This window comes from Dipodomys merriami, unplaced genomic scaffold (assembly GCF_024711535.1).
Source record: "Dipodomys merriami isolate MVZ:Mamm:240054 unplaced genomic scaffold, mDipMer1.0.p SCAF_68, whole genome shotgun sequence".
Taxonomy (NCBI): domain Eukaryota; kingdom Metazoa; phylum Chordata; class Mammalia; order Rodentia; family Heteromyidae; genus Dipodomys; species Dipodomys merriami.
Genome location: NW_027206268.1, coordinates 2,237,858 through 2,264,385, shown reverse-complemented (window position 1 = coordinate 2,264,385; position 26,528 = coordinate 2,237,858). Strand labels below are relative to the sequence as shown.

The following is a 26,528-nucleotide window of genomic DNA, read 5'->3' as shown; positions in this document are numbered from 1 at the left end:
AAATACGGGTTTCAGAGTGTAATACACACTTTCATGAGACAGTGTTTCTGCATCCTTACACGGGTTAGTCATTCATTAAGCGTGGTCCAGCAGGTGAGAAGCTTCCCAGGATTTGGCAGCTGGAGCTTTAGGAATCACTGCAGGCCTTCTGCCAGTTCCGTGTCACCCTCAGGTGTCTCTTAGCTCCAGTTATTTCACGTGTGTGAAAGCAAGATGACCTTCCATGGATTACAGGACACTCCTGCGCTGCCACCAAATAGACTACTCAAACTGGAAGTGCTTCTTGCTAAGGGCCAAGGGAAGTTGTCAAGCATGACTCTTCTAGCCTCTGAGGTTTTAGCTTAGAGGGTTTTTGTTTTTTTTTTTTGGTCTGTCCTGGGGCTTGAACTCAGATTCTGAGCGCTGTCTCTAAGCTCTTTTTGCTCAAGGCTAGAGCTCTACCACTTTGAGCCACAGTACCACTTCCAGTGTTCTGGTGTTAATGGTAGATAAGAGTCTCACAGACGTTCCTGTTTGGGCTGGCTTTGAACCCCAATCCTCAGATCTCACCCTCTTGAATAGCTAGGATGACAGGTACAAGCTACCGGCACCTAGCTTAGGCTCAAAGGCTTATAACTTAGAGGTCACTCAACCACATTGGTTGCCTCTAAAGTTGGAACTTCACATTCAAAATGGCACTAGTGATTCTTCAAAGCCAGGGACTCCTTCCTCTCTCGGGTCATTTTGTCAGTGGGAAATGGATATCGACTCCTGTGGCCAGTGAGTCCCATCTTCTGATCCTTGGTCTCATCCTTCCCTTCTCCTAAAATTTCCTTTACTATTCTGATAGTCCAGGTGGCACCAAGCCCGGGTCTGCTCAATGAGACCTTATTCTCCAAGACAGCAAGACATGGGAGATCTGAAGCACGTCTGTACTCCATCCTGCTCAGCTCAGATGGCGGCGTGAATCTCCACATGCCAGCTTCCTGGGATTACTGTGTGATGTCTAGCTCGCACAGTTGATCCCTGCTCCTGGTGTGGCCATAAAGATCTGCAGGCCACTGTGATCGAAAAGTGGCTCGGTGAGATAATCACCTGTTTTCGTTAAGCCACGTTCACACCCGATACGAGCTTCAAAATGTGAGTCTGTGGAACGGTGAAAATCCAATCTCTCCCACTTCCATCCTCCCAACCTATCCATCCTGGCTTCCATCAGAGCTAAGTATTGTGTCCAGTGTTGACACACTCAGACCTTCGGGGGGGGGGGCTACCATGGCGTGGGGGAAGGCAGGCCTTTCTCACCTGCTAGCCTGGCATGGAGCCTGGTACCTCATAGATGGTGCATAGATCTTCCTTCTCCCTGTGCCTGTGGCACGAATCCTCCCCACTAGCCTGGTCTAGACCATGGTTTCCTTCCATCCCTGCCTTGCTCAGAAAGCAATTTTCTCTCTCGTAGTCATTTGTTTTCTTCTCCCTAGAACATTCTCCCAATTCACCGGTTTCTGAGGAGATTGTACTTCTGCCTTCCTTTTCTGAGTTGCTTTTCCCTACCTGCCAGACCGGACCTGCAGCTCTTGCCAAGGGCCTGGTGGACACTAGGAGTGCAACCGTGAAGGGCACTACATCCAGCCATCGAGAAGCTCAGGGATCTGGTGGACGGCAGCCGAGGAACACACACACACAACACCGGAGCCGTGAACGTGTCCACAGTGCTGCAAAGCAAATGCCACAGGATTCCAGGTACGCAGTGAGGGTGAACACTGGCAACTTCAGTCCCATGGTCTGGGTGCCTGACCTCTCTGCGAAACACAGAAAGGAAATGGCGGATGCGAGAGGGAGAGAGCAGAGTGTGGGGTGGTGGATTATTCTGGGGGGGGGGAAGTTCAGAGGGAAATACAGGGTCCAGGGAGGTAGGAGTCAGAGGAACAAGGAGACCCGAGGAGCGGGATGAAAATTCCCACACCAGGTCACTGAGAGTGAGTGGACGTGGGTAGAGGTGGGCAGGCTACACAGTGAACATAGCTGTGTGCTATAGGAAGGAGCCTTTGTGGAGTCTGGAGAGTGACATCAGGCTCAGCCAATCAACTCCACCTGTCTGTAGCTGTGTGAGGATGGATCGCAGCAGGCTAGAGCAGGAGCAGAAGCAAGATCCCCCCCTCTCAGGAGCCTTCAAAGGATCTGGCCAGGGGGAGGTTGGTTGCCTGAGCCGGGACAGCCGGGCAGGTGGGACTTGTCCCGTTTTGAAGATTCCGGAAGGAGGAGCTGGCAGGAGGTGTTGGTAGATGGGGGCGTGGGTAGGGGGAGGAAGACAAGGCATCTGTGGAACGCCCCCCCAGGCTTTGGCTGTAAGCCTGTGGAGGTGAGGAAGGCTGTGGTGGGGAGCAGACTGGGTGCCAGTTTTTCCTAGAAAGAGCAGGCAGGCGCTCAGCTGTTGAGGGCAGACCCTGCAACCTGGCGGTCATAAAACAACCCTTCTGCACTGCTGGCATCGGTTTCCTCTTCCCCATATCTCGGTGGTGGGAGAGGCTAAATCTTGACTATCTGTGTGTGTGTGTGTGTGTCTGTGTCTGTGTGTTTGTGTGTCTGTGTGTCTGTGTGTGTATAAGCTGATACTGGGGCTTGACCTCCCTTAGCCTTTTTGCTCAAGGATAGCAATCTACCCCTAGAGACACTGCTCTACTTCTGGCTTTTTTGGTGGTTCATCAGAAATAAGACTCTCATGGACTTCCCTGCTTAGACTGGCTTCGAACCTTGATCCTCAGATCTCAGCCTCCTGAGGAGCTAGGATGACAGGCGTGAGCCCCTATCACCAGCTGAGTCTTGGCCATCTTATAGGATCAAGGGGAGGCAAGACCTCCTCTCCAGAGCCTTGAGTCTTCTGAACGGAGAGGGCGTTTCCAACTTCTCCGTGGCCGTCTGACCCTTTTCTGGCTTTGTGGCAAGCAATCTGGTTGTTCTGTTCAGACCAAAGTTCTCAGATTTGAAACCACAAGACAATTTGCCAGCCCCTGCTATGGGGTGAGGGACATTTGTAATAAACAGGCCAGCCTGCCCAGCAAGACATAGGACTTCAGACCTGATCCTAGCACAGTCTTGGGGAGCACTGGAGCCTGCTGGAATTCCAACAGCCTTCTCCCCGTGAGGAGGGGACACCCCTCTTCCCATTTCCCTCCCTTCCAGCCTCTGCAAATCATAGTTGCACAACCCAGTTTTCCCCAGGGAAAAGGGGGAGTCTATACATTTGGGGAGGCAGAGTCTCCTTCAGTGGAGAGTCGTTGCTTCACGCTTTGTTCTAGGCATTTATGGAGGCAGTACCCCTGTCAGAGAACCCCTGTCAAGAGCTCTGGACTAGGAGGGAAAAAAGGCCAGGGAGCAAAAGAGTATCCTTCATTCTGTAGGCTGCTTGTCTCAGTAGGAATAGCATCATGGTGGAGTCTAGCACTGTGTGCCTGGCATATGCTAATCACTTGATGTGGACTGTACTTCCTCATCCTTTTGACTGGTCAAGGAAGTAGGTGGTCTTACTCTCCTCTACACTAGAGAAAATCCTTAGCCTGGCAGTGTGTCCATGATTGCACAGTCTGTGTGTGTGTGTGTGTGTGTGTGTGTGTGTGTGTGTGTGTGTGTGTGTGTGTGTGTGTGTATGTGTGTGTGTTAGAATAACATGAGACCCTCCCTGGTGGGAAGAAGTGCTATTTTTTTCCAGGTAAATTCTCATACATTTGTGTTGAGCTAGACTCAGACCTTGATCTTCTTATTACGGCTTCCAAAGGAGCTAGCATTTTAGCGTGAGCTACTGCACCTGCCTAATAATGCTTTTTTTTTTTTTTTTTTTGGTCAGTGTGGGGCTTGAACTCTGGGCCTAGGCACTGTCCCTCAGCTCTTTAGCTCAAGGCGAGCGCTCTACCACTTAAGCCACAGAGCCACCTCTGGTTTTCTGGTGGTTTATTGGAGATAAGAGTCTCATGGACTTTCCTGGCTGGCTTTGAAGGATGATCCTCAGATCTCAGCCTCCTGAGTAGCTAGGATGAGAGGCATGAGCCACTGGTGGCCGGCATAATAATGCTTTTATTTTGTGCTTTTTTTTTTTTTAAATTAATCAGTCCTCCTTATAGTCTGGGACTACCTTGAATCGCATAGATTTCTTCTAAGATCTTCACGAGACCCCCCCAAACACCATGAATCAAGTTAATGTGCTGGTAGTTTTTAAGATACCGAAACGTGTACATAACACATTGGAGCGGGTGCCTTGTTTCTGTTGTAACTCTGGAGGGTTTAAAGCATGCAAACCAAATGTTGGCAGAGCCCCGGGAGCCCTTTGGTGGTCAACTTGGAGCTAGTGGTGCTGGCATGAATTTGACTGTGGTCACAGGTTGAGGTTGGAGGGGGGTGGTCAGAGGCTTCTGTGGGGTCTTTAAGGTGACTTAGGTTCTGTCAAGACAGAGGCGGAGGGGATGGGGCATGTAGAGGCTCCCAATAGAGGCTCTGGAATTGGAATAAGGAAATAATAAAAGATACAAGGAAGGAGAGGATCCTGACCCCAGGAGATACTGAGAAAGAGCCTGTCATCTTGATGACACGGGGTGGGGATGGGAGGGGGCGCCAGGAAGTGAAAACCCAGAATAATCACAAGTGAAAACATTCTGCACACCATCTTACCCTTCCAGAAAATCCCGGAATCCCAACGGGAAGTGCTGCTGGTTGGAACTGCGGGGGTGAGGGGGGGTTGGGTGGGAGGAGATAAGGTAGTTGGAGGAGGACAGCATCTTTCTCCCCCCCCCACCTCCACCAAAGGCAGGGTTGGGGATGGTAGCATCCCCCTCCCTCTCCCTCTCTCCAGGGGAGAAGATGCTCCCCCCACCACCTCCAACCCTTAGCTGTCTGCAGAAACCACAGCTGGCTTCAATGTTCTTGGAAGCAGTCTTGCACTGGAATCAATTTGTTTTCCCTTCTCTGAAATCGAAAAGCGGATTTCAGGGCTTGCTCCTCGGGAAATCTGCCTACGAAGACGACAAGGTGGGGACAGCTGACCGCAGGCCACCTACCACCGCCCCATGGGAGATTTACAAGAGACTGCAGTTCAACCAGACAAAGGCCAGGCAGCCTTCTGCATGTATCGTGTGTGTGTGTGTGTGTGTGTGTGTGTGTGTGTGTGTGTGTGTGTGTGTGTGTGTGTGTGTGTGTGTGTGTGTGTGTGTGTGTGTGTGTGTGTGTCCTCAGCCCAAGCCTGGCCAGGCATCTACAGAGCAGGGGGAGTACAGACACACTGTGAGGGACCCCAAAACTTTGGCGGGGGGAGGGAAAGCATTCTTGTTTTATGATCGCTTCCATGGGTCAGAATTTTGCATGGGAGGGGGACCTTAGAGAGGTGATCTAGTACAGGTCCTTCTTTGACAGAAGGTGGCACTGAGGCTCAGAGAGGTCACCATCTTGACTGACAGCCCTGTGATCCTTTTTATTTTATTTTGTTTTAATTTTTGGTTGGTCGTGGGGCCTGAACTCTGGGCCTGGGCGCTGTCCCTCAGCTCTTCAGCTCAAGGCGAGCGCTCTACCACTTGAGCCACAGCACCACTCCCGGCCTTTTCTGTTTCTGTGGTGCTGAGGAATCGAACCCAGGGCCTCATGCATGCAAGGCAAGCACTCTACCCCTGAGCCACCTTCCCAGCCCCAGCCCTGTGATCTTTGACGTACTGAAGGTGACTTGCTTAATCAGCTGCAGAGAGCCACACCCAAGAAGCAGCAAAGGTACATGGAGTGTGTGTGTGTGTGTGTGTGTGTGTGTGTGTGTGTGTGTGTGTGTGTACACTGAGATTGTGTGTGACCCCGATGGAGGAGGGGAAGGGTGTCTTCCTCACGCTCTAGGTCCTGCCTAGCGGCTTCCCTCACACCCCACCCCTTTCCAGCCCTGCATGACTTCCTCTCTGACTTCAAGCTACCTATGTTCTGCTCCTATACAACCAACTGGATTGTTTCCCCAAACCAACAGCGACATTTCCTGCAGGCAGGGCTCTGCCCAAGAGGCAATGAGCCAGCACTGCCTCGGCTTTGTTGACTATGGCTGACCCTCGTCTCAGGGATATTTCTCTCCACGTGTAGGGAAAGAGCCTGGGGAGGGTGGAGCTGGCTCTGGGGAGAGCCAAGGCCCTTTGGAACCATCCTAAGGGAAGCGGATGGCTGGGCCCTGCCCGGCTCTGTGCTTCACCTGCCTGAGGCTTTCAGCGTGACTCTGGTGCTGGAAAGAACGGGTCTTGGTTTCTGAACCTGGCACAAGGCCGAGGTCAGTACATTCCAGGGCTTGCCCTTTCCGCCTTCGTCAAATACAACAGATGCAGGGCCCAGGCCTCCTCCCGTTCTCGAGCTGTGCTGGAAGTGGGCTGGACAGACAGACCGAGCTCATGGAAGCTGCTGGGCCTCAGCCTAGAGAGGACACACACACACACACACACACACACACACACACACACACACACACACACACACACACACACACACACACACACACACACACACACACACACACACACACACACACACACACACACACACACACACACACACACACACACACACACACACACACCCCTTCTGCTGGATCCTAATTGTTACCTGACTCCCCATTTCTGGGCATTTGGGAGGTGCCTGCTGTACTGTATCCCTCAGAGACATCCTCAACCACCCCCCTTCCTGGAATTCCCTCAAGGAATTCATCCCTGCTTTCTCCTGTCCCGCCCCGTTTCCCCCCCCCCCCAAATAAAAAACAAACCATGGACTTGGGTACCTGACTTCTCTTCCCTAGATTCCTCTCTTCTCCCCTGGAAAGTTAGGGATGAGATATAACCAGTGGAGTCATGGAGAGGTTGGCTGAGGGAAGGTTCTGGGAGGGTATATGATTGAATTGAATGTCATTTTGTCTCTCCCTCCTGTGAAGAATTTCAGCACCTCTGTGGCTCACACCTGTCATCCTAGCTACTCAGGAGGCTGAGATCTGAAGATCACGGTTCAAAGCCAGCCTGGGCAGGAATGTCCATGAGACTCTTATCTCCAGTAAACCACTCAGAAAAGTGGAAGTGGTAGAGTGCTCCCCTTGAGCTGAAGAGCTGAGGAACAGCACCCAGGCCCAGAGTTCAGGCCCCACGACTGACAAAAACAAAAACAACCACCTTCTTGTTAGAGCAGGTGCAAGCAAACTGCCATGGAGGAGTGGAACTTAGCAGCTATTTTGCAAATGTGTAAATCATAAACATTTCTAACAATTAAAACCATGAATACGCCTGTAACAATCTCATGACCTTTAGGCAACATATAGTTACTGTTTTTGAGGGCCAGGTGTTTTTTGTTCATCTTGACACTAGCAGTTCCAGCAAAAGGGGCAGCCTTCTCTGTCACCCCTGATCTAGAGACTTCCAATGGTGCATGATTGTTTTACAACTACTTTACTGAATTCAGTAACCTGGGTGCTTAACTCCCTAGCTTACTTCAAGCCTTTTGTCTTTGGAATTTTTCCTTTTAATGACAAAAAAAAAAAAAAAGCCTTTCAGGCTGGGAAGGTGGCTCAGTGGTAGTAGAGTGCTTGCTTTGCTTGAGGTCCTGGGTGCAATTCCTCAGCACCACATAAGCAGAAAAAGCCAGAAGTGGCGCTGTGGCTCAAGTGGTAAAGCACTAGCCTTGAGCTGAAGAGCTGAGGGACAGCGCCCAGGCCCAGAGTTCAAGCCCCAGGATTGATAAAAACTAAAATTTAAAAAATGCCTTTGAAGTTTGACCCTATTAATAATTTTGTTCTGTTTGTAATTTCATATTTTATATTCTTTTTTTGGGGGGAGAGGGTGTTCTTCACAAACTCAGGACCTGGACGCTGTCCCTGAGTTGCTTCTTGCTCAAGCGCTCTACCACTTGAGCCACAGGGCCACTTTTGGCTTTTTCTGTGTATGTGTGTGGTACTGAGGAATCAAACCCAGGGCTTCATGCATGCGAGGTGAGCACTCTACCACGGAGCCACCTTCCCAGCCCTATCTCTGAGAGTCTTCAAATGGGTGTGAAAGACTAGGGTCCAGGTTCTGTGCAGGCAAAGGGAAGGCCTAGCTGTCTCCCCGAGTCGCAGAGCTGTGAGCAAGGCTGTGCTTTCTGGATGGACAGTCCCTCCTTATAAAAGCCCACGCTGTATTCTCCTCTGCCTGCTTGAGAGATTGGCCCTGGCCCCTGGCCTGCATTTCCTTCTTAGGTCTCCAGCACAGGCTCTTTCTGGAACTCCAGAGCCTTAGGGTCAGCTGCCACCACTTCCCATATGACATGGGCAGCTGCTGACGGGTCCCTGGGGATCCCTACACTAGCCTAGGATGCTCTCTTTAAAACCCATTCCGCCCCGGTCCCCCCGGACAGGCCAAGTCAGTTTTCCAGTGGCTCTTGCTAAAATCCTGGACTCATCCCAGATCTTCCTTCTTCTCTCAGTTCACACCCAATCTATCAACAGCTTCCGTCAGCACCACCTAAAAATATGTGCAGAGCCTGATTCATAGAGCTGGAAGTGGCGCCTAAGGTGTGGACCGAGAGGGAGAGGGCTAGAGGATTTGAGGACATCTTGATGAGGATGGAAGTCTTTTGTTGTTGTTGTTGTTGGTCGTGCTTGAACTCTGGGCCTGGGCGCTGTCCCTCAGCTCTTCAGCTCAAGGTGAGAGCTCTACCACTTGAGCCACAGCGCCACTCCTGGCTTTTTTCTGCTTCTGTGGTGCTGAGGAATCGAACCCAGGGCCTCATGCATGCAAGGCAAGCGCTCTACCACTGAGCCACCTTCCCAGCCCTGAGGATGGAAATCTTAAGTACCTCAGTGGTGGAGATATTTGTTGTGGGGGAGTAGAGGGGAGATGGGAAGGCTAAGTTAATTAGATTAGGCATCTTCTGTGCTGTTTAACACACGCCAACCACATCTCAGTAAAGCGTTGGTGGCTATGGTGGTGTTGAAATTGGATGTGTTTCTAGCAACCTCTATTGAGCATCTGGGCAAGTCCCTTCCCTTTTCTTAGCCTCGGCTCTCTCATCTAGAGAACGAACGAGGGTCTCTAAAGGACCTTCCAGCAGGGATCATCTATAGCCACTCTGCCCACATCTGGAATCTCCTGGAAAGGCTGCCGTGGGGTTGGGGTGGCCCCCATGCTGGGGTGGTGCACAGAGAGAGTCTGTGTGTGACCCAAGTTCGTCTCAGGACTTTGCTGACCCCTGGTGCAACTCAATCAGCCCTTCCCGTAAAAGTGGCTGAGACCCAAGTTCAGGGGTCGGCGGGGTGTGGGGAGCCGGGAAGTAGGGTCAAAGCAGGCAGGAAAGATAAGGAGGGGGAAAAGAGTCTATGACTCCCTATGGCGTGAGATTCTCTCTAGACTCGGGAAAGCTCTGAAGAAGTATGGAGAAGTGGGGGGGTGGGGGTCGGGCGGGCATTACAAAGTGACAGATGAGGAAACTGAGGTCCCAGGAGGTCATTTTTTCAAGTATGCTGAACTGGAAACTGGCAGAGCTGGTACAAGAACTCAGTTTGTTGGACTCTGAATCTGGTGCTTAAATGTCCTCTTCTCATAAGGACTTCTTAACTTATTGGCACTGAACCTAGCAACTTGTCCTCTCCTCAGTATTCCTATTCACCCCAACCTACACCCTTATTTGTGTATTTGGTAGCACTTCTAACTTCCTAGTATGGATTATAATGTGCTTATTTGTTTTATATATATATATATATATATATGTATGTGTATATATGCATATATATGTATGTATATATAATGTGTGTGTGCACGATTGTGTATGTGTTCCCCTCTTGTAGACTATACATTCAGTAAGGCCAGTGATCAGTTTGTGTTTTGTAAAACGAAGACCCCTGAACTCTAGAACAGCATAGAGCAAGGAGGGTTGAATGCATGACTTGGCTGAGGGTCAGTACTCTTCATAGAACAAGGAAGCCAGGTACTCGTGGCTCACACCTGTCATCCTAGCTACTCAGGAGGCTGAGATCTGTGGATGGTGGTTCAAAGCCAGCCTGGGCGGCAAAATCCCAAAGACTCTTATCTCCAGTGAACCACCAGAAAACCAGAAGTGCAGCTGTGGCTCAAAAGTGGTAGAGCACTAGCCTTGAGCTCAAAAGCCTAAGGACAGTTCCTAGGCCCTGAGTTCAAGCCCCAGGACTGACCAAAATAAAGAAAAGAAAGATAGAAAGCTTCCAAATTGTTCAGTGGATTCCCTCGGGCCCTGTCGGCATTTCTCACCCATGATCTATGGCTTCCCTTGTGAGATACAATAGAGATGCAGGACCTTACAGGGTACCTGGATTACAACATCCAGACTGGGGCCAAATGCAGGGGAGAGGTGACTTTTTTTGTTGTTGGTGGTGGTGGTTATGGGCTTGAACTCTGGGTTTGGGCACTGTCCCAAACCCAGAGTTTTTTTAGAGATTCTCATCCACAGTTGATCAGAAGTAGAGCTGGGACTCAAGTGGTAGAACACTAGCTCTGAATGAAAAAGCTAAGGAATAGTACTGGCAGACTTGATTTGGTATAAAGCTCACAGATGAACTAGCCATGTCCGAACTCTCTTCCCTTCTCAAAGGAAAATGTTCTGCTCCTACACCTAATGATTTGTAAGATCTCTGTAGTTGGAACAAGGAAGCAGGTCTCTTCTACCTCACTGGCTTTGTAACTGTGGGGCCCAGGGCTAACTCTGTCTCTTCTTAGTACCTCTGTGTTGTTTTAGATGATGTGGGACAAGAATATTTTCCCTGGTGACTTTGATAGAGTGGTAAGGGTCAAAGGCAGTGTTCACAGGTGAACATGCTTTGTGAGCAGCATGTGAGGTTGTGTCTCTGGGTGGGGTAGTCCACAGAGTACCTGTTCTGCCACACCGTTTGTTGTTGTTGTTGGTCATGGCACTTGAACTGTAGGCCTGGGCACTGTCCCTCAGCTCTTCAGCCCAAGGCTGGTGCTCTTCCACTTGAGCCACAGTGCCACTTCCGGTTTTCTGGTGGTTCATTGGAGATAAGAGTCTCACAACCTTTCCTGTTTGGGCTGGCTTTGAACCACGATCCTCAGATCTCAGCCTCCTGAGTAGCTAGGATGACAGGCGTGAGCCACCAGCACCCGGCTGCCTAACATTTTTTTGCTGCTGGGTAAAATGGAAGGGGCTAAATTGTGTCCTTGTCCTCAGATACCTATGTTGAAGTCCTAATACCCCAGAATGTGACTGTATTTGAAGATAGGGTCTTAAAAGAGATTGTGACAGTAAAATTATGTCATCAGGATAGGAACTAATTCTTTATGACTGGTGTGTGTGTGGGGGGGGGTGGGTGTGTATGTGTGATATCAAGGTTTGAACTCCAGGCCTTGTGTTCTCCCTGGGCTTTTTTTTTTCTCATGGCTGGCACTCTACCATTTGAGCCAGACCTCCAGCCTAGTTTTTGGCAGTTAACTGGAGCTAGAGACTTGTGGGACTTTTTGAGACCTACCCTGGCTTTGGAAACTTCATTACCCGCTTGACCCTCCCACCATCTCAGCTTCCTGAGTAGCTAGGATGATAGGTGTGAGAGCCATAGCTGCCCTACTAGCCAGGTGTCCTTATCAAAGGAGGAACGCTGGACACAGATTGTGCTGAAGGAAGATGGTATAGGAAGACAGGCAGAAGTCCTGAAAGTCAACTCAGAGAGAAGGATGGGCCTCAGAAGAAACCAACCCTGCCGACATCTTGGTCTTGGAACTTCCAGAGCCCCCAGAGCCATAAGAAAGGAAAATATTTGTGACAGATAGGACAGCACAGCCCCAGGAAGCCAGTGCAGTAGGCCCGGATGGATGCCTCAGGCCCCAAAGATCCTGCTTCTCCTTCCTCCCCCTTACCTCCTCCTACAGCCCCCTGAACACCGCTTCCCTGAGTCCACCTGGGTCCCATAAGGGGTGAGGGTCTCTTGAAGGGTCTTGGTCACCTTTTTGCTGACAGTCTGTGGAAAGGGAGGAGAAGATGCCCAATCTCTTTGACCTGCCATGTATACTTTTACTTGTCCTGTCTAGGCACAGCCAGGCTGTCAAAGTTGATGCTGATGTGTTCTTATCCATGGCTAGCCTCTGAGTCATGGGCTGAATGAAAAGGCAAGGCTCGGGGAGGCTAGCACATTGTCCCTAGGAACCATCCAAGCTGAGCTTCCATTTAATCCTGAGAGGTGGTGGTACCCTTTGACCTCTCTTGGGACCACCCTTCCCCTCTCACCCCCTGGTCATGAGATCCCTTTCCTTTCCCCCAGTGAGGTTAATAACTATTGCAAAAATGAGCCTGATAGCCGGGCATCAGTGGCTCATCTAGCTACTCAGGAGGCTGAGATCTGAGGATCGCGGTTCCAAGTCAGCCCGGGCAGGAAAGTCCGTTGGACTCTCATCTCCAATAAACCATTCAGAGAACAGGGAAGTGACACTGAGGCTCAAGTCGTAGAGCGCTTGCCTTGAGCTGAAGAGCTGAGGGACAGCGCCCAGGCCCAGATTTCAAGCCCCAAGCCTGACCAAAAAAAAAAAAAAAAAGCCCAATAATATACTTATTGTCAAGAGTGAGTGAATTTTTCTGAAAGTTCTCCAAGTCAGACAACAGAGTGGAAGAAAGACACAACCTTGGTGGACTGGATCTTACCCTTCTGCAGAGTAAAGGAGAAATGGGAACAAAACCGCAAGTTTCCTTGCCAGAAAGAACAAGGCCACCCACATCTGCCTGTCTGGAACAATCTAGGCTCGCCTGGTGCGATTGCATTTTTACTCTATTGTCATCGAACCGGTCACCCTAGAGTGTGTGGTCTGAGGCTATCTTCTCGTTTGACTCACTCTTGGGAAAATAGGTGCTGCTGAAACCCAGACTGCCTAAAATGCACCATCAGTGTCCCTAAGGAACCCTCCCCCCCCATACCATTTCCTGTACCCCTGACAACACACCCTGAGGCCTAGAGGGAGAGAGGGCTGAATTCCAGCCTGCCTGCAGCCTTGCTCCCAAAGAGTCCTGAGTCAAAGGATACTAAAGTTCAACCAGCTTGCTCAGCCTGTATGACAAGCCCAACAGAAATCACCATCCTATAGGGATCACAGCCCCCTCCCCCCCCCCCCCCCCCCCCGTAAGCTGTTGGCGTTTTGGTGTCTGACACGTACAGGGAAGTTCTGTTAGAGGCGGGATGGTGTTCAGCATCCAGACTTGAGCTTTGGGATGGAATATGTCGTGCCTATTGCTTTTCGGTAAAGCATTTCAGACCTTTGCTTCTTGCTTCGTCTATGTCCCGACTGGAAAGCCCTCCACATGAATGTTTTCTAGCAGAAGCTGAGCAACGCCCAGATGTCAGAGTCTGTGACCTCTTAATTTATTTGTGCAAAACGATCAGACTCGAATGGTCTTTCCTGACAATTCCAAGAACAGATTAGCAGCCTGTGTTTGTGTGGTTTTAGGGTTGGAGTGACCTGAAGAATCCCATCTTCCATCCCCTTTCAGTGCAACTGGCTCCCCAAGTGGGTCCCCACTTGTCTGAGGAGTCGTTCTCTGTGCAGATGGCTCTCAGAAGCCTGTGTTGGGAGCTCCGAGGAAGAAAAAACCCATCTGTCCAGGGCCTGCTTGTATGTGCTGTGTACGCCATGATGCTAGAGTTCACTGAGAGCCTCTGCCAGGGACTTTTTCTTCTCAACTTGCCTCTATGGAGAAGGAGGAATGCATTAAAAAAAATGTTTAGGGAGTTTCCTTCTTGTCACCATACAATAGCTCCCTACCTCCTATTTTTTTTTTAAATTTTTATTTTTGCAGCTTGATACCCTTGGAAATGAGAACGATGCCCTGGGAATGATAGAAATCCTGACTAAGTTTTTGAGAACGTTCAGTTAATGCTTGTTAGATGAATCTTACAGCCAGGAAAATGAGAAATATGTTTTGCAAAGATTTCTAATTACGGCATTTTAAGCCACACAGGATGTTCTGTGGTCCGGAGCCTTCTATACTGATCGGATCCCGACGCCCTGATTCTCACCCCCGTGAAGGTGGCTAGCCACGTGAGTTCAGTGGAGTGATGGTTCCCTGGCTTTGTCTCAGAGGGGTTTCATACTGAGCAGATGTGGGTGTCTAGTGTCTGTGGGTGTATGCATTTGTTCAGGACGGATGTGTAGGTGCTTGAAGAAGAGAGGTAGTGTGTGTGTGTGTGTGTGTGTGTGTGTGTGCACTGAGGATGGCACACACACACACACACACACACACCGGTGCGTGGATCCTGTCCGTGAGGTGTGTGTCCAAGTGCATGCACAATTTCTCTGCAGGGCTGGAATGTGAGGCGAGCATTCTGCCCTCAGGTCTCAGCGAGGCACTGACACGGAGTGCCGCAGGTGTGGCAGGCCATCTAGCTGTAGATTGTCCTGCAGGCTTTAGGGCCTGTTGTATCTGGGGAATCAGAGCCATACAGGAAGCCATCCCATGTCCAGGAATGAGGAAGTCTCGAAGGTTCCTTTGGGTTTTCATTAAAGAGGTAGAAGATGACCTTTGCTTCCACCAGTTGGCTTGACTGGAGGGAAGAGAGGTCGGGTTTCGCTTTTCTTTCCTGCTATTTTCACTTTCAGGCTCCCCTGAGGAGACACTGAGAAAGGAGAAGAGGACAATAATGCCCCCAACCAAGGCCCCCAATATCAGGCACCTACCCCAAGGTGATCCTGTGGCTTAGAGACTGGCTTTGTGTCCGTACAACTTCGACTTGACCCACTAGCACAGGGAACTAGTGAGAGAGCCTGGAGTGTCCCTGAGCACCCCACTTCTCTGGGCCTCTCTGAGATGTGGCAGGTCTGACCAAAGTAACACAAATTGAGCCCCAGACCTGGGGGCCAGGCCAGCTGGTTAGCCAAGAGTAGGTAAAGGAAAGGCACTGAACTCCAGCCTCTCCTCCTTATAGTCTGTGCCAGATAGCAGGCCTCTCAACATGTCTGTCAGCTGGAGATATCCCCGTCCCTCTCCCTGGCTGTGTCCTTCTGCCACCACTGTATCCCTGGCTGTTCTCACAGAGACTTTGACCTATCAGACAAATCTCATCTACCACCATCTGTCCACCTTGTAGGCTAGGCCACCAGCAAGCTCAGCCTTCTATCTCAATTTTTACCCACCAATGCCCATGCATAGTCCCCCTGGAGTCTGAGAATGCTTTGCCTATTGTCCTCAAGATCCTGTTCGACAGTTATAATGGGCCATGAGTTCTCTAGAAACCCTCATAGGTCCTGTGTCTCCTTAGGAATCCTCACCCCGTCCCATTGCTCCCTTTCATCACAGACTTCAGCTCCATCTCCCTTTGTTGTCACTTGATGTAATCTCTGGCCGGGAAACATTTTCACCCAAAACCATGATCATGATCGTCACATTCCAGTTCTCCAGGAGGACTGAATGCATCGTGAGACCCTCCCTCTACGTCCTCCGGCTAGGAACCATTTGACCTCTGCCACTTCAAACAAAAGAAAGAATTGTGTACGTGATCGAAGGCAGCTAGACTCAGCTCACTGACCTTGGTCTTCAAACAAGTTGGCTGCTGTTGAAATTCTTCGTGTGTCTGAGATGAAATGCCAGCCCTATGACATTTACCTGTGGAATCTGGTCTTTAGAAAGTCACTCAAGAGTGGCTTTACTGTCACCTGGCTAGTGGTCGCTCCCCCCCACCCCCACCCCATGAGACTATGGAGGGAGGCCTGACTGACTAGGATACTTAAACTAGTACCTTGAAGGTGGCACAGACCAGCCTCCAGCCCCCTAGTGCTGGGTTGTTAGGTTTAACAGGGAGGGAAAAATGAAAGAAAGGGGCACTCAATTCAATTTGAATTTCAAAGCAACAGTGCAGGTCTTTACATATGCGTGTGTATACATACGTATATATATGCATGTATATATGTATATACACATATGTATACACACATATATGGATGCACCAAGTATGCTATTCTTCTATGCTTTTAACACAGAGTTTGTTTTTGTTTCCTCAGACATGCACCTTGAACTAGCACCTGACGCTTTATCTGGTAACGGGAACCTGGCACCTGTACCCACTGTTGTGTTTCACCCGGCATCAGAGGCTCTGTGAGGAACCTGTAACCATAGTGACGGCTGAGCAATCCCAGGCCTCACCTTGGCTTCTAGAAAGCGGGATTGGCTTTGCACCTCCACCGTCCCTGTTGTCTTCATTTCTGTTCTTTTCTCATGAATATATTCTTGGGATGGGAAAGGTTGAACTTGATAAAGACAGGATGATGAGAATGTTTACCTCCTGATGTCGCCCCACAGACATCCTTGTTGGCTGGTTCCCACAAAAGCCAGTGCTAGGCTGTGGCATATCGTTACCCTAAATAACCCTAAATATCATTATCCGTTAAATAACAAAGTTTGGCCGGGCAGCTTTGGCTCACGCCTATCATCCTAGCTACTCAGGAGGCTGAGAGCTGAGGATCACGGCACAAAGCCCGCCTGGGCAGAAAAGTCCATGAGACTCTTATCTCTAATAAACCACCAGAACACCAGGAGTGGCACTGTGGCTCAAGTGGTAGAGCACTCACCTTGAGCTGAAGAGCTCAGGGACAGTGCCCAAGCCCAGAGTTCAAGCCCCATGACCAAGAACAACAACAAAAATAACAAAGTTTGGTATGTGTGTGTGTGTACCAATTTTCAGTACTGCTTGACTCCCATGGGAAAAGGGTCTTTATGAGAGGGCACTGGACAGACCTGGTGTGCAGAGACCCATTCACTCTGTTCTTAGGATCTATCACAAGAAGGAATCTTGAGCCTGGAGAAGGAATCCTAGATCCATGACTTTGAGCCACACAACCAAACCCTCACCTATCATGATCTGTGCCCACCTTGTTAGCTGGCATGGGCAAATGACAGCCAGAGCAATCCATGGGAATTCTTCCATGGCCTAGGGGTCTGGGTCAACTTCTCCCAAATGGAAAGCCATCTATACTGTGGCTTTTAGGTCACATGTGCGCATGCACACTCACACACACACACACACACACACACACACACACACACACACACACACCGGTGTTTCTGCAGTGGATCATGAGTTTTTTACTTTGATGTAATCTAGAAAAACGTGACATCAGACTCGCAGTTGCTTCTATCATGATAGGCCATTGGCCAAGATGTTTATGACATTACTTAACTGTTTTAAGTTGCATGTGTGACTTAACTCCGATGTGTCATAGCGGGACTGTGACTTCCTTAAGCCTGAATTTGAGTGATATTCCTTAGAGGTGACATAAAAAAAACCCCAGGGAAAAAGGAAGAGAACCACAGCTTCTGCCCGGCACCAGTGGCTCATGCCTGTCATCCTAGCTACTCAAGAGGCTGAGATCTGAGGATCACAGTTCAAAGCCAGCCCAGGACAGGAAAGTCCATGAGACTCTTATCTCCAAGGAACCACCAGAAAACTGGCAGTGGCACTGTGGCTCAAGTGGTAGAGTGCTCAGCTTGAGCTGAAGAGCTGAGGGACAGCGCCCAGGCCTAGAATTCAAGCCCCACAACCGACCAAAAAAAACCCCAAAAAACCCACACCTATCTTTTGGCAGTCTTTAATCCCTTCTAAGCCCCGTGTCTGGGTCTTCTGTGTTGTCCTTGGTCCCCGAAGGGTGTGGAGAATGGAGAACACCGCTGAGCTAATGGAATCTGACAAGGAATGGAGGCATAGTCATCAAGGACTGCCCGTCCCCTGCAGCTTCTTGGGGATAGAAGTATCCAGAAAAGGGAGGGAGCCCTGGGTACATTGACAGTGGAATTGGGAGCACTGGAGAAGAGGGGGTGTTTAGCTCCCAAGTGGACCTGAGATCCAAGATGAGAAATTTTAACTGTACATTAGTGAATGACCCTCAGGGGGTTGCCTAAAAATCAGTTGCAGAATTAAGAGGGTTTGTTGTATGCTCCAGGACCTGCACCAAAAGAAGGAGGAGGAGGAGAAGGTGGCTTATTGGCAGAGTGCTCGCCTAGCACGTATGAAGCCCTGGGTTCTATTCCTCAGTACCACATACACAGAAAAAGCTGGAAGTCATGCTGTGGCTCAAGTGGTAGAGTGCTCGCCTTGAGCAAAGGCAGCTCAGGGACACTGAGTTCAAACAGAAAGAAGAAGCACAAGGAAGAAGAAAGAAGCAGAAGAGGGAGGAGGAGGATGGAAAGAAACAAGGAAAAGCCAAGCAGATTGTGACAGGTCTTCTGGAATGCACAGGTCATCCTGGAACTTGAAATATTTGGTAAGTACTTTTAAAGAACCAGGGCATAGCCAGGCACTGGTGGCTCACGTCTGTCATCCTAGCTACTCAGGAGGCTGAGATCTGAGGATCACCGTTGGAAGCCAGCCTGGGCAGGAAAGTCTGTGAGACTCTTATCTCTAATAAAACACTCAGAAAACCAGAAGTGGTGCTGTGGCTCAAGTGGTAGAGCTCTTACCTTGAGCTGAAGAACTGAGGGACAGCGCCCAGGCCCAGAGTTCAAGCCCCGTGACCGCCAACAACAACAACAAAAAAAACTTGGCCGTGATCCAGCCCTGTACCGCAGGCTCTACAAAAGTATTGCTGATGCAAGTGATTAGATCGGATCTGGGTCTTGGGAAGGAAGTGAGTACCATTTTTATTACAGTATTTACCAAAGAAAACATCAAATGCTTTCAGACTTTATTCCAGAGAAACCCTGTCTCTCCCTCTCCCTCCCCCCCCCCAGCTCTACAGGTTTGGGAGTCCCAGGACCTTTAGCTCCCTGAGCGCCGACCCCCTTCTTCCTGTAGGGACAGGACTGGCTCCTATCGACCATGGAAAACAGGTCAGATATTTGGCTGGTGGGGTGAGAGGTCAAGGTGAAAGTCATTCCTGAGGCCCAGCCCCCCGAGAGCCATGCTGATGTGGGTTTTGAAGCCGTCCACAGCTCCCACATCTGCAGATGTTGTTTATTCTGTTTCTTCTCTAGGGCTGGATTTTTCTCTCGGGTAGACAGCCATTTCTGACTTTCCATCCAGAATGCAGGCTCTGTAGAAGACTCCGGGGTGGTGTTAGGGAAACTGAGGACCTAGGCTGATCATTAACTAGCAACATCTGTAGTTCTTTGTGGAAGTATGGCTTTGTATGGCCACAAGCTGGTGGCTCACGCCTGTCATCCTAACTATTCAGGAGGCTGAGATCTGAGAATCGTAGTTCAGAGCCAGCCTGGGCAGGAAATTCCATGAAGCTCTTATCTCTAATAAACTGTCCAAAAGCCGGAAGCAGATCTGTATGGCTTAAGTGGTAGAGTACCAGCCTTGAGCAAAACAATCTCAGAGATAGCATCCAAACCCTGGGTTCAAGCCCTAGGACTGGCATATATAAAAAAAACAACAACTGTGAATTCAGACTGTTGCTTAAGGCAGCAGCTTGGCCTGGCAGCCATCTGAGGAGAGACTGATGATATCGAACCTCTCCCATCTCCCTTCAAGGCTAAAGGCATGGAGCAAAGAATAACCAGGTGTTTCACTGTTTGCTTTTACTCCTAAGAACCATCTTACAGAACTGGAACAGAGAGACACCAGGCAAATGCTCCTCTTGGACACCTCCCAACCCTCTACTCTACTTCTTCCTCTGTTTAAAACCCAAAGCCCCAGCCAGCTCCTGGGGGCTCACACCTGTCATCCTAGCTATTCAGGAGGCTGAGATCTGATGATCACAGTTCAAAGCCAGCCCCGGGCAAGAAAGTCCATGAGACTCTTATTTCCAATGAAACACCAGAAAACCGGAAGTGGCGCTCTGGCTCAAGTGGTAGAGCTCTCGCCTTGAGCTGAAGAGCTCAGGGACAGCTCCCAGGCCCAGAGTTCAAGCCCTATGACTGACCTTAAAAAAAAAAAAAAAGAGATAATCTTACTAACATTTTGCTCTACTTTCCTCTAGTCAAGTTTGTTGTCAGAACCTTTTGAAGGCCGTAATTGGGAGTGTGTATGTATATGTGTGTGTTTGTATGTGTGTATTACAACATCTCAATTTGTCTTAGATTTTATTTGAGGTCATGACATAGATGTTTTTCTTGTTATTACAGATTCCTTTTGTTGTTGCTGTCATCAGTTGACAGCTTGAACTCTTGGCCTGGGCGCTGTCCCAGTACTTGTTCGCTCAAGGTTAGCGTTCTACCACTTGAGCCACAGCACCACTTCTGGTTTTCTAGTGGTTTTATTGGAGATAAGAGTCTCATGGACTTTCCTGCCCAGGCTGGCTTTGAACCATGATCCTCAGATCTCAGCCTCCCAAGTAGCAGGGATTAAAGGCATGAGCCACCAGCGCCCAGCTATTGATTCTTTGTGAGCATGACTTTTAGTACCATGGAGCTGCATGTTTTGGGGAATCCTTTTACCACTGGAACGTTGCTTCAAGAGGCTGGATAGTCCCCGCCTTTGCCCTGGTACTCACCTTTGCCACCATGACCTAGTTTGAAGGAAGGCACCGCAGGCCTCTATGATCTCTGTCCCACACACCCACTTCCTGATAAGATTCTCTCCAGGACTAGACCCTGACACTAACTAGGGTGTACCCCCACCACTGAAAGCCCCAGAAAGGCCGGGCAGAAGCCCATGCCCGCTGGCCCTGAGAGAGGGACAGGATGGTTAATCCCCCTTCCCCCTCCAAAGGAAGGTCAGGTTGCTTTCACCGGAAGAGGCACAGATCAGGGAGGGGCAGTTAGCAGGCTGGCCGCTATACTGACCTTCTGAGTAGTAGCTAGGGAGGGTCCCAGAGCTGGGCAGTCAGAAGACCCTAGGCTTGTCTCCCTTCGTGGTATGGTAGGCCTGATCCCAGGTCTCTCTCCTCCTGCCAACCTGTAACGGCCACCCCTCCCCAGACGTTCCCTCCTGGTGACCGTGAACTGGGAGGAGACAGCTCTGGTGGTGGTGACCTCATCATGTGACTCACAGACCCGTCCTGCCCGGGTCCAGGGTGTGTTAGAGTCCCAGGTCTAATCGAAGGTCCCCATAAAGTTTTGTTTCATTTTATTTTTTCTTTTATTGTCTTGGGGCTTGAACTCAGGGTGCTGTCCCTCAGCTCTTCAGCTCAAGGCGAGTGCTCTACCACTTTGAGCCACAGCACCACTTCCGGTTATTGGAGATACGAGTCTCATGGACTTTCCTGCCCGGGCTGGCTTTGAACTGTGATCCTCAGATCTCAGCCTCCTGAGTAGCTGGGATGACAGGTGTAAGCCACTGGCACCTGGCTGCCTCTCTCTCTCTTTCAATACTGGGGCACCCTACCACCACGAGCCAGAGTGCCACAACTAACCTCTTGCTGGTGGTTTATTGGACAGAAGAGTCTCAAAAGGCTTTCCTGCCCAGGCTGGCTTTGAACTGTGATCCTCACAATCTCGGCCTCCTGAGTAGCTAGGATTGTACGTGTGAGCCGCTGGTGGCCCTGTTTCCCAGAGAATCTTTATAGGTATGATGTTGACAGCTGACATAGAACAGAGCCAAGGCCACCTTCGAGAGCTGCGAGTCAGGCTGAGATGAGAGCTGCCATGGTACCTGCAGCGCCCTGGCCGTGGTTGGCTGAACTGGAGGGGTCAGGGGAGGAGTAGAGAGAAAGAAATCACTGCGGCCAGCACTGAACCACTTATTTGCTCACACCTGAGAGGTTGGGAGAGGCGGGTTCTTCCTTCACGCCAGTCCAGCCCTGTTTCCCCAGGTGACATCCAGTTAGCTATCTGTGCCTGTGTTTGCACTCTGACCCTGCCCTACACATGGCCTGATATGGAATCAGTCCAAACAGCAGTGCTATGAGGATGTATACATGGTGTGGCAGGGCTACTGCTCCCTTTCTCCAGCAGAGAGAGAGAGGAGATGGGGGTGGGGAGCAGGGAGCCTGCATCCTTTCCAGGAAGTACAGGAAACTCGGATCCAGACAAGTAAATGGAAGGGGGAAGCAAAGAGACTTCCAGAGGGGTGAGTCCTCAGACCCACCCAGGCCTGGGATCCAAACCCAGGGGAAGAACAGAGACACGGACCCCCTGTTTCACAGTGGTGGTATAAGGCAATACTAAGTGTTTTTGGAATGCAGGAAGTGGGTGGAGAGGCTCAAGGCCCCTTCTCGTGAGGGAATCCTAGGGTCTAACCCTGCTGTAGAAAAAGTGCCAGAGATTCAAGAGGAGGAATGAGGAACCCAGGAAACTTTAAGAAAGTCCATTGGGGCCGGGCGCTAGTGGCTCACGCCTGTCATCCTAGCTACTCAGGAGGCTGAGATCTGAGGATCGTGGTTCAAAGGCAGCCTGAGCAGGAAAAGTCCCCACAACGAACTACCAGAAAACCAGAAGTGGTGTTGTGGCTCAAGTGGTAGAGTGCTCGCCTTGAGCTGAAGAGCTCAGGGACAGCGCCCAGGCCCAGAGTTCAAGCTCCACAACCGACAACAACAAAAATTTCATTGGCAAGGAGTGTGAATGTGTGTGTGTGTGTGTGCACATGTGCATTCGTATGTGTGTGTGCATGTATGCATGCATTAAGACCTGGGTAGAACCCCAGGGCTTCGGCTCTAGAGGTGAAGGATGGCATTTGGGGTTCGCACTCTGACTCTCACAGTTGCAGAGAACATTTTAGAGAGGAGAAACATGAGGTTAAGGCTGTAAAGAGCCCTCCTGGGCCTAGAGAAGACTTCCAAAGGAGAACAGTCTAGAACGGTAGAAGAGGGACCGGGAACCAAACAGAAGCACCGTGAAGTTCCAAGGGATGTCACAACTCTAACAATGGTGTGACTATGTCTTGGGGCAGGGGGAGCAATAGCTTCAAAGAAACCAAAGATCATTCTTCTTTGGATCACCAGGTCCAACACCTTGATGTTGTGAGTAAGGATTCCAGTTCTCAACAGGGAGGCAGCAACCACGGAGAGGAGGTGAGAGGTTTGGTTTACTCAGAGGCCGTAGCCACACCCACCATCCATGAACATTACAGACGTCTCTCAACAGTCAATACCAGCAGATAGTTTAAATAATTCACAAGATGGCAAAGAAGATCTTCTTTTACCAGGTATGCTAGTGTATTCCTGTAATCCCAGCTCTTTGAGAGGAAGAGATCAGGAGGATTGAGGTCTTAGGTCAGCTTGGATGAAAAGTTAACTAGATTCTTCTATCTCAACCCACAACCTATACATGGTGACACATGCCTTGTAATCCTGGCTACTCTAGACGTCTAGGAGGGAGGATCGTGGTTCTGAGGCTATTCTTGGGAAAACGATTGAGACCCTAGCCAGAAAAATAACTAAAAACATAAAGGGCTGGGGGTGCATGGTTCAAGTGGTAGAGGATCTGCTTTGTAATTGCAAGGCCCTGACTTCAAACCCTTCATCCTCCAAAAGATGTCCTGTCATGTAGGATGGTGTACAGGATGTACATCCTGTCATGTAGGATGGTGTACTGTGTTTTTAAGTGATTATGTGTTTTTCAATGAGATTATGGGAGAATTAGAAAAAAAGAAGAAAAAGTTACTCACATTAAATAGTGGTTGGAGCTGGGCGCTGGTGACTCATGCCTGTCATCCTAGCTACTCAGGAGGCTGAGATCTGAGGATGGTGGTTCAAAGCCAGCAGAAAAGTCCATGAGACTCTTATGTCCAATAAACCACCAGAAAAATGGAAGTGATGCTGTGGCTTAAAGTGGTAGAGCGCTCGTCTTGCGCTGAAGAGCTGAGGGACAGTGTCCAGGCCCTAAGTTCAAGCCCCACGACTGACAACAAAAACAACAAAAAACAGTGGTGTGGAATAACAGGCAAATAAGTAAAACTTCAACTCTCCCTACAGAGTTAAAATGCAGTAAATTGTTTTTGAAAGGTAGTGATATAAAAGTCAAGCAGTTAAAAACAAGCAGGGCAATGCTAGTCAGTAGTGGTTCACATCTGTACTCCTAGTTACTCAGGAGGGTGTGATCTGAGGATGGTGGTCCGAAGCCAGTCAGGGCAGAGAAATCTGAGGCTCTATTTTTGTTGTTGTTGGTGGTGGTCGTGGGGCCTGAACTCTGGGTCTGGGCGCTGTCCCTCAATTTTTCAGCTCAAGGCTAGCGCTCTACCACTTGAGCCACAGCGCCACTTCTGGCTTTTTTCTGCTCATGAGGTGCTGAGGAATTGAACCCAGGGTCTCATGCATGTGAGGCAAGCGCTCTACCACTAAGCCACCTTCCCAGCCCCAGATCTAAGACTCTTATTTCCAATTAACCAGGGTAAAAAGCTTGAAAACAACAGGATAAAGAATGTAAAGGCCTGGGTTCAAATCCTAGACCCAGCACGACAGAGAGACAGTCATTGGATCCTGGTACACGTGTGTTGAGTGTCTACACAGAGAGCCCCGGTGCTACCTACCATACCTTGGTTTTCAAGGTTGAGAATCTATCTGGTAAAGTTTTCTGACAGGAGTTGGTGTCAAACTTCAATCCTCCCAATCTCAGACTTTCAGTCTAGGGGCCTGAACTCTCAGCCTGGGTGCTGTCCCTGAGCTCTTCAGCTCAAGGCTAGCGCTACCACTGGAGCCACAGTGCCCACTTCCGGCTTTTCTCTGTTTATGTGGTACTGAGGAATCGAACCCAGGTCTTCATGCAGGCCAGGCAAGCACTCTACCACTGAGCCACCTTCCCAGCCCTGACCAATCTCAGACTTTCATATAGCTAAGACTACAGGTGCAAGCCACCAGCACCCAGCTTTGTAATAAACACTTTAAAATTTTTATAATTATACTATATATAATATAATATATTATTATTATACAATATATGTTATACAATTATATAATATACAATATATATTATATATTATATTACATATACTATTATAAATTATTAGTTACATACTAGATTTCTTTTTTTCTGTCTTTAATTAATTAATTTTGTCCATTGAGGCTTGAACTCAGGACTTAGACTATGAGCCTGAGCTCTTTTGCTCAAGGCTAGCACTCTACCACTTTGAGCCACTGTTCTACTTCCAGTTTTTGGGTGGTTCATTGGAGAGAAGAGTCTCACAGGGACTCTTTTGCCCGTGGCTGGCTTTGAACCCCGAGCCACAGACCTCAGCCTCCTGAGTAGCTAGGATGACAGGTGTGGGCCCAGCTACGAGTACATTTCTTTTTGGGCAGTGTCCCCCACTTCCCTTGCTCTTTCTGTTTTTCCCTCCCGTCCCCACCCATGAATAAACATTTTTTTGTTGTTGTTGTTGTTGGTCGTGGGGTTTGGACTGTGGGCCTGGGCGCTGTCCCTCAGCTCATCAGCTCAAGGTGAGCGCTCTACCACTTGAGCCACAGCTCCACTTGCAGTTTTCTGGTGGCTAATTGGAGATCAGAGTCTCACAGACTTTCCTGCCCGGGGCTGGCTTTGAACCTTGATCCTCAGATCTCAGCCTCCTGAATAGCTAGGATGAGCCACTGGTTCCTGGCTGTAATAACCATTTTTAAGCAACAGGATGTTCACACCAAATCTTTGTCCTGGAGGCGCTCCTAGCTGAGTCAGAGGGAGAGAAGTCCCTGTCTACGGACATGAATGTCACCAGTCACCACAGTGATGGCAGCTGTGCCCTGACCCTTAGCCCGACACGGGACCCCCGTGCATCAGTTCACATACGCCCCGTAACAGCTTCAAGGATCAGACATTTATCTTAAAGAAGGCAGCCAGGATGGGAAAGGATAAGCAAGCTACCTAAGGTAACACAGCCCACAGGGACCCCAGTCAAGCCTCTGTGTCTGACTACCAGATCTGTGCCCTTGGTCACCGCAGATAAGGGCCCGGTTGTCACCTAGGAGAAGAAAGGGAGGGACACATGGTGTGTTTACGCTTTCTTTCCCTTCCTGACCTCAGCCCTTTGTCACCATGGGAAACACCCTTCTCTCCGTCCTCCCTACCAGATCTCCCTGCTCCTTGCTCTTCCCTTCTCTGAAGTGTGGAGAGGCCTCTACCCTCCTCTTCCCGACACAACCTTTGCTCTCCTCTCTCCACGCACCTTGTCCTGGTTTCTTTCCCTCTTCACTGGCTCTGCCCCTTGGGGCCGTGCCGTTGTGATGGCTCATCCCGGATCTCATTTTTGACACACTCTCACTGGGAGATTCCTTCCTCTCTACTCCCCCGCCCCGTCCCATACCCCCCCCAGGGATATCCTCCAGCCCTTATCTCCAGTGCTCAGCTCAGCACCGGCCCTGAGCACTGCACCTGTACCGCCATGGCCAGCAACCTGTCTTTCATGTGCACATCACCCAGGCTGTAGGAATCTCCTGGGGGCCCGTGTGACTTTCCTCCTACAGATGCTGGTCCTTTTGGGGGGGGGGTCTTCTCTGTCACTAATGTGGGTCACCCAAGCCAAGGTCCTACAGTGTGTCTGTGACCCCTGCAGGGAGTTATTTCTGATTCTGCTGGTGATAGAAAAACTGCTGGAATGGATACATTTTTAAATTTTAATTAATTAATTATTTTTGCCAGTCGTGGGGCCTGAACTGTGAGCCTGGGCGCTGTCCCTCAGCTCTTCAGTTCAAGGCGAGCGCTCTACCACTTGAGCCACAGCGCCACTTCCAGCTTTTTCTGCTTATGTGGTGCTGAGGAATCGAACA

The 26,528-nt window shown here is 49.8% G+C and overlaps 1 long non-coding RNA gene across 2 annotated transcripts; it reads left to right on the top strand.

The window, feature by feature from the left end:
• Positions 1-1,552: 1,552 nt before the first annotated feature.
• On the top strand, positions 1,553-18,629 carry LOC138815896 (uncharacterized). 2 transcript variants are annotated; one of them, XR_011368520.1, is made up of 3 exons: positions 1,553-1,719; positions 13,927-14,006; positions 15,963-18,629. It is a non-coding gene; the product is annotated as an uncharacterized lncRNA (long non-coding RNA). The 2 variants fall into 2 exon arrangements; XR_011368519.1 differs by having other exon boundaries at positions 13,919-14,006.
• The last annotated feature ends 7,899 nt before the right edge of the window (positions 18,630-26,528 follow it).